Raw genomic sequence first — 8579 nt, 5'->3', positions numbered from 1 at the left:
AAATGATAGCTTATGTTTCTCTTCAGTTGAAAGACTACGAGAAAAATTATCCCACTCATTATTTGGAGTTGGCGGCTACGATTTTTGACTTAAAAATTTTGCGGCATTATCTCTATGGTGAGAAGTGTGAAATTTTTACGGATCACAATTTGAGCTATTTGTTTTCGCAAAAAGAATTGAATATGCGGCAACAGAGACGGTTTGAACTTGTGAAGGACTATGATTGCACCATTAGCTATCATCCTAGTAAAGCTAATGTGGTTACAGATGCTTTGAATCATAAGTCGAGTTCTCTATGGGGTTCTATGATTTCAAAACCATTGTTGCTTGATTTGCATAGAATGAGATAACTCTTGTATATCAAGTTACAATAGCACAATTATCTGCATTAGTCATTCGCTCAACCTTGTTTGATCGAATTATGAGGGAACAACAGTCGGATAATCAGTTATTAGAGTTGAAGAGAAAGAGTGATCTATTAGGGGTTTCTGAGTTTGGGTTGAATCGTGATGGTTTTTTGACCTTTCGAGGTAGGATATGTGTTCCTTTGAATGATGACATTCGAAAAGATGTACTTATTGAAGCTCATACATCGCCCTATTCGGTACACCTTGGTAGTACCAAGATGTACCAAGATCTTCGACGCCTTTACTTGTGGTCAGATATGAAGAAAGATATCATATTATTTGTTTCTGAATGTCTAACCTGTCAACAGATTAAGATTTAGCACCAGATGATGCGAACATGGGTGGTCAAGCTCCAAGGAAAGTATGGGATCCTTTAGAGTTTCCGGAGGGATCAATCATGAGGAGACGACTGAAGAGGTTCAAGGAAGCATTGCATGGGCTTATGAGCAAAGGAGAAGGACTTACAAGCGAGGTGCAGAGTGCGGAAGGCTTCGTGATGCATGAGAGTATGTTTGGGGACCAAAGGAACATTATTCAAGAAACAATTGAGGAAGATTCCAGAATACCATACGCTTTCCAAGAAAGAGAAGTCCAGAGCCTAAAAGGACCCGAGCACAGACCTGTAAACGGGGTCCGTGTCCCTTACACTCGAGCATGAGAAATCCAGAGCATACACGGACCCGAGAACGAACCAGTACACGGGGTCCGTGTCCATTACACTCGAGATGGAGAATTACAGAGCCTACACGGACCCTACTCCAGACCTCTACATGGGGTCCGTGTCCTATACGATTTGGCGTAGATTTTTCCCAAAATTAGAGTTTTAATTCTTTTGGTAACTAGATTTGGGATATCTCTGGATTATTAAAACATATTTCGATGAAAATTAAAGAAACAATTCAGATTACTATTGAGTTTATACAATAGTTTTGAGTTTTCTCTCAACTTTTTCAAGGCTTTGACTTTGTTTTCAAAATTAACTTATCAAAGTTTTAATTTTGTGGCGTTTGTCGATCGTGTCTTACGCGGATTGTCAAAGACACAGTTGATGGTTCGATTAAGTTTCGATTGTTTCTTTTGTGATCGTTTATTACTAAACCACGTAGTTTAGGGGTAAAGATCACGTAATTGCTTGAATCAAAAGATCGGGACATCGTAACAACGATCCCTGTTCGCTATTGAATTTAGGGCGCGATTCATATTTTATCGTGTTTTATTTTCTTCGTACGAGGATTCATATAATTTGGTATCAGAGCTTAGGTTCATTGAATTCAAGTAAATTTATCTTGTTCTTAAATTTCAGATAAGTGTTAATTCTTCTTTCGTTTTCAGATCTGTTTTTTTTTTTTGTTCTATCGTTCTTCGTCTTTTTCGTGAATCCGTGATTCTCAAAATTTTGTGATTTTTTTTTTGAATTTTCGAGTAAGTACTCAGCCAAATAAAAAAATTATATATTCAAATTTCTTGTCTATGCAATCTAAGTGAGTCGATCACATTTGCTTACAAGTTGAACTTGATTGTTTGATATATACAAATACAAAGCTTGCGCACGCTTTCGAGGGAACTATCAAATTCGAGGTAAAACACTTGAGTGGGAGCGTTATTTCTTTGGAGTGACTGATGAGTATTTGTTGTGAGCAAAAAAAATAAGAGAGGAGAGACGAGTGAATTTTCTTTGGGGTGACCGTGAGAATTTGGGTGATGAATATTTTGTTTTCTACTATTGTTTTCTTGCAGGTACAAATCTGAAATTAAATGGAGAGGGAGGTAGGAGATAATTCGAACTAAGGTTTGTCTAAGGTTCAAAGAGAGGAATTATTCGGTCATTTTAGTAGGATGATGAGGAACGAATTGGAGCCCTTACATGAGAGGTTAGATAAACTTGAAGTTAGTACTAGTGGTAGTAAGTATAAGCCTAAAGATGTGGGTAGAGGAGGAGAAGAAGAGGAATATGAGTTGGGAGGAGACGAAGAGAGCCAAAATGAGAATTGGGGTAGGAATGGAAGAGGTAGAGGATTTGGGAGAGGAAAAAGAGAAGTCGAGCCAGGTCGATACAATGATGGGCATAGGGAAGATGGTAATATAGGCAGTATTAAGTTGAAAATTCCATCATTCCATGTGATATCTTATTCGGAGGCATATTAGAATGGGAAAAGAGGGTAGAGTTTGTGTTTGAATGTCACCACTACTTCGAACAAAAAAAATTTAGGTTGGCGGTGGTTGAATTTCTAGACTATTCTCTCATTTGGTGGGATCAACTAGTGACCACTAGGAGGAGGTATAATGAGAGACCCATTGAAACTTGGGATGAGATGAAGAGGGTCATGAGGAAGCGTTTTGTCACACCCTTACTCTATACTTAGCATAATTACCATAATCAAAATAAGGTTTGTATCATCATACATAACATAGAACTTGTTTCAAACCCTGACATAAAATTTACTACAATACATATGCGGAAGCTATACAATAAGATATCTCGGTTCTTGTCGAGGTAAGGCACGTCACAAGCATCCATTGGCGAACCGGCTTCCTATGTCTCTCCACTAACTGATCCTGTAATACATGAGCTACATGAGTTTATAAAACTCAATAAGTTGGCACTTGTACGTATCAATATGCTTAGAAGGAGTATACATATCAAGTCGTGATCAACAATGAATCTTTAAACCATGTCATATCATAACATATATTCATGTTCATTTTTGTACTTGAGCCTCATTTTTTGACCTGTACTACCGTGCTTGCTTTATTATATAGCTACTACTGTGTTGGACGTCAGGGAGCAACCTTTGGCAACCCCACGTGATGTGAATCCACATACGAATAAAAGCAAACACGATTAAATATGAATCGCGCCCTCAATTTAATATCGAACAAGGAATTCGTGTTGTCCCGATCTTTTGAATCAAGTGTGTGTGTTGTGATTTTCACCTCTAAACTATGAAAAGTTTAGCAACAAATAATCACGAGATAAACAATCGAAAATTATGACGAACCTTCAAAGAACAAGTCTAAGACAATCCGCACAAGCACGATCGACAAACGCCACAAAGTGAAAAACTTTGATAAGTTTGAATTTTTTTTTTTGAAGAACAAAGCAAGAGCCTTGAAAGTTGAGAGAAAAATCTCGAAGTTCGATATTCAATCAATAATATTCTGAAAAGTGTCTTCAAATTTCGTCCATCAAAGGTTTACATATCAAAAGATATCAAATCTAGTTACCAAGATAATTAAAACTCTAAATAAAGAAACAAATAATTTCCCGAATATGACTCGCGCTCGGGCGGTATAATTTGACCGCTCGAGCGCCGAAGGCTCTGGACTATTCGCGCTCGGGCGGTAGAATGTGACCGCTCGGGCGCCGAGGTTTCTGGAAATTTCTCCTTGGACAGTAAGTGTGGCGCTCGGGCGGTAATGTTTGGCCGCTCGGGCGCCGAAGCTGCTGGACTCCTTTTCATTTATCACCTGAATAATGCTCCTTTGGCTCCCAAACTTATTCCCATGCATCATGAACCCTTCAGCACTTAGCACCTTGCTTGTAAGTCCTTCTTCCTTGCTCATAAGCCCATGTAACGCCTCTTTAAACTTCTTCAGTCGTCCCCTCGTGATTGGTCCCGCAGGTAACTCTAAGGGATCCCATGCTTTCCTTGGGACGTGCACATCCGTGTTCGCATCATCCTCCCCTTCTTGAAAAGGATTTGTCCTCAAATCTAGTTCGTCACCTACATCAAACAACGACAAGTCACTAACATTAAAAGTAGAACTCTCGTTATACTCACCTGGTAGATCGAGTTTGTAGGCGTCGTCATTGATCTTTTCAAGGACTTGAAATGGTCCATCACCCCTAGGTAACAGCTTTGAACGTCTCTTCTCGGGGAACCTTTCCTTTCTCAAGTGTAGCCACACCCAATCACCTTTCTCAAATATCACCTTCTTCTTTCCCTTGTTGGCTTGCTTTGTGTATTGTTCATTCTTCTTTTCAATATTAGCTTTGACCTTCTCATGTAAACTCTTAACAAATTCCGCCTTCTTCTTCCCATCCATGTTTAACCTTTCACTCACAGGTAAATACATCAAATCCAACGGAGTCAAAGGATTAAAACCATAAACAATTTTAAATGGCGAATAGTTCGTAGTAGAATGCACGCAACGATTATAAGCAAACTCAACAAATGGCAAACAATTTTCCCAATTCTTCAAGTTCTTTTTAAGAATAGCACGCAAAAGTGTTCCTAATGAACTATTGACAACTTCAGTTTGCCCATCCGTTTGCGGATGACAAGTAGTAGAAAACAACAATTTTGTGCCAAGTTTAGCCCATAAAGTTTTCCAAAAGTAACTCAAGAATTTAACATCGCGATCAGAAACAATAGTCCTAGGCATGCCATGCAACCTAACGACTTCTCTAAAGAACACATCCGCAATGTTTGAAGCATCATCAGTTTTGTGACAAGCAATGAAATGTGCCATCTTAGAGAATCTATCAACAACAACAAATATTGAATCTCTCCCCATCTTAGTCCTAGGCAACCCCAAAACAAAGTCCATAGAAATGTCAACCCAAGGCTCACTAGGAACAGGAAGTGGTGTATACAATCCTTGTGGTTGTGTCCTAGACTTAGCTTGTCTACAAGTTATGCACTTATCACAAACACGCTCAACATCACGCTTCATGTGTGGCCAATAGAAATGTTCATGCAATGCACTTAAATTTTTTGCCACACCAAAGTGTCCCATCAAACCGCCCCCATGTGCCTCCCTAACAAATAATTCGCGAATTGATGATTTAGGGATGCACAACCTATCTTCTCTAAACAAGAAACCATGATGCAAATAAAATTTGTCTTGTGGACCATGCATACAGGTTTCAAACACACTCTTAAAATCCTCATCTAGCACATACAACTCATTGACATGCTCAAACCCCAATATTTTAGCCTCCTAGGTAGAGAAAAGTATGTACCTTCGTGATAGTGCGTCGGCCACTACATTTTCCTTACCTTGTTTGTACTTGATTATGTAGGGGAATGTCTCTATGAAAGCCACCCACTTGGCATGCCGCTTGTTCAGCTTTTGTTGCCCCTTAAGGTGCTTTAGAGACTCATGATCCGTATGAATCACAAACTCCTTAGGCCTTAAGTAGTGTTGCCACGTTTCAAGAGTCCTCACAAGCGCATAGAGCTCCTTGTCATACGTGGGATAATTCAGGGCGGCTCCATTGAGTTTCTCGCTAAAGTACGCCACGGGCCGTCCCCCTTGCATCAAAACTCCGCCAATACCTACGCCTGAAGCATCACATTCAATTTCAAACGTATTAGCAAAGTCAGACAAAACAAGTGAAGGAGCATTAATTAATTTTTGCTTAATAGTATTAAAAGACTTCTCTTGCTCCTCGCCCCAATGGAATGGAACGTTCTTCTTGATCACCGCTGTCATGGGTGCTACCAATGTGCTAAAATCCTTTACAAACCTCCTATAGAAGCTTGCAAGTCCATGAAAACTTCGGACTTGACCAACAGTAGTAGGCGATGGCCAATCTCGAATAGCACTTACCTTGTCCTCATCCACTTGTATCCCCTGTGAGCTTACCACAAAACCAAGAAAGAAAAGTTTGCTTGTACAAAAATCACATTTCTTTAAGTTAGCATATAGATTTTCAGCCCTTAGTGTGATTAGCACAAGTTTCAAGTGATCAACATGCTCATCCAATTCTTTGCTATATTCTAGGATATCATCAAAGTAAACAACAACAAATTTTCCTATGTATGCACGCAAGACATGGTTCATTAACCTCATAAAAGTGCTAGGAGCGTTAGTTAAGCCAAATGGCATCACCATCCACTTATACAACCCGTACTTGGTTTTTAAAGAAGTTTTCCACTCATCACCTTCCCTCATCCTAATTTGGTGATAACCACTTTTCAAATAAATTTTGCTAAAGATACAAGCACCATGCAACTCATCTAACATATCATCTAGTCTAGGTATGGGATGCCTATACTTAATGGTTATGTTATTGATTGCCCTACAATCCACACACATACGCCAAGACCCAACTTTCTTAGGAACTAATAAAACAGGTACAGCACAAGGAGACAGGGACTCACGCACAAAACCCCTATCTAACAACTCACTTACCTGCCGTTGAAGCTCATTAGCCTCCTCCGGATTGCTCCTATAAACTGGACGATTTGGCAATGCACTCCCGGGCAGCAAATCAATTTGGTGCTCAATCCCCCTCAGTGGTGGTAGCCCTTGAGGTAGCTCCTCCGGAAATATATCATCAAATTCCTGCAAAAGTGAAACAACAATGGTCGGAAGGGACCCGACTATATCACTTGTGTTAAAGAGGATCTCTTTATAAAGAATCAACACAAGTGGTTCATGTGTTTGCATCAATTGCTTCAACTCACTTTTTTGGGCCATGTATGTTTTCTTTTTGGCCTCTTTCCTCTCATTTTGTTTTCCCTCATTTCTTTCCTCTCCTTTTTCTTTTGTATGGCTATCTCACTCTTTTGCTCACTCTTTTTTTTAGCCATTTCATTTTTATTTTCCAAGGCCACCTCACTTTTTAGTTCACTCTTTCTTTCGGCGTCATCTCTCTTTTTCTTTTTCAAATGGTCCTCCCACACTTGCTTTGGGGACAAAGGAAGTAATACAATGGAATCCTTTTTTAATATAAAGGAATACCTATTCTTGAAACCATCATGAGTCACCTTCCTATCATATTGCCAAGGCCTACCCAACAAGATATGACAAGCATGCATTGGCACTACATCACATAAAACCTCATCAATGTACTTCCCAATCGAAAAAGACACCAACATTTGTTTTGTCACCTTCACCTCCGCACAATCATTCAACCATTGAAGTCTATATGGTTGAGGGTGCTTTAGTGTAGGCAAGCTCATTTTTTCCACCATCTCAACACTAGCCACATTAGTACAACTCCCCCAACTATGATTAAATTGCAAACCTTTTGATTCACAAAACACCTCGTGTGGAACAAGTTCTCTCTTTGGTTAGTCTTCTCCTCCTTGACTTGGGCACTCATGATACGCCTAGTCACTAGTGCCTCACCTATAACCGCCTTCTACCCCTCGTCAGGATCCTCTAATGCAGGCATCTCATCATCATCATCACCCTCACTATGAGATTCATACTCACCATAGTCATTCAAAATCATCACCCTCTTATTAGGACATTCACTAGAAATATGACCCAACCCTTGACACCAAAAACATTTAGTATCTCTAGATCGATTAGAAGGAGTTTCAGATTTACCTTGCACTCCTTGCTTTGGTGCATCATGTTTGGTCTCAAATTTGGGCTTGCTCACCACCTTATTCTCCTCACGCTTCACCACATTTGATCGCCATGAAGATGATGAACCTCCGGTTTGATTGGTGCGGCCAACTCCACGCCTTTTGAGTTGTTGCTCCACTTTTATGGTCATTTGCACCATTTCGTCTAGATCCAAGTAGTGCCGAAGCTCAACTTGATCTTGGATTTCTCTGTTCAAACCACAAAGAAAACGAGCCATCGTCGCCTCATTATCTTCCTCAATATTAGCTCTAATCATGACTACTTCCATCTCCATATAGTAGTCCTCAACACTCTTTACCCCTTGCCTTAAAGTTTGTAGCCTCTTAAACATCTCCCTATAGTAGTGGTTGGGCACAAACCTTTTTCTCATCACTCTCTTCATCTCATCCCAAGTTTCTATGGGCCTCTCATTTTACCTCCTCCTAGTGGTCAGTAATTGATCCCACCAAATGAGAGCACAGTCTAAAAATTCAATCACAGCCAACCTCACCTTCTTTTGTTCGGAATAGTGGTGACACTCAAACACAAACTCTACCCTCCTTTCCTACTCTAAATATGCCTCCGGATCAGATTTCCCATGAAACGAAGGGATTTTCATCTTAATACTCCCCATATTACCATCTTCCCTATTCCCATCATATCTACCCCGAACGGCTTCTCTTCTACCTCTACCAAATTCTCTACCTCTTCCATTCATACCCCAATTATCATTTTGCCTCTCCTCTTCTCCTCCAACATCAAACTCTTCCTCTTCTTCTTCTCTACCCATATTTTTAGGATTTGATTTTTTTTTTTCACTCGTACTAACCTCAAGCCTATCCAACCGCTCATGTAATGGCTCCA

The 8579-nt window shown here is 39.9% G+C and overlaps 1 pseudogene; it reads right to left on the bottom strand.

The window, feature by feature from the left end:
* Window positions 1-365: 365 nt before the first annotated feature.
* Window positions 366-8349, bottom strand: LOC140962596 (uncharacterized; annotated as a pseudogene).
* Window positions 8350-8579: the final 230 nt, after the last annotated feature.

Source organism: Primulina huaijiensis, chromosome 17 (assembly GCF_012295235.1).
Source record: "Primulina huaijiensis isolate GDHJ02 chromosome 17, ASM1229523v2, whole genome shotgun sequence".
In the NCBI taxonomy this organism is placed as follows: Eukaryota; Viridiplantae; Streptophyta; class Magnoliopsida; order Lamiales; family Gesneriaceae; genus Primulina; species Primulina huaijiensis.
Note: the sequence above shows the minus strand (reverse complement) of the source record. Positions and strands in the feature narration are given on the sequence as shown.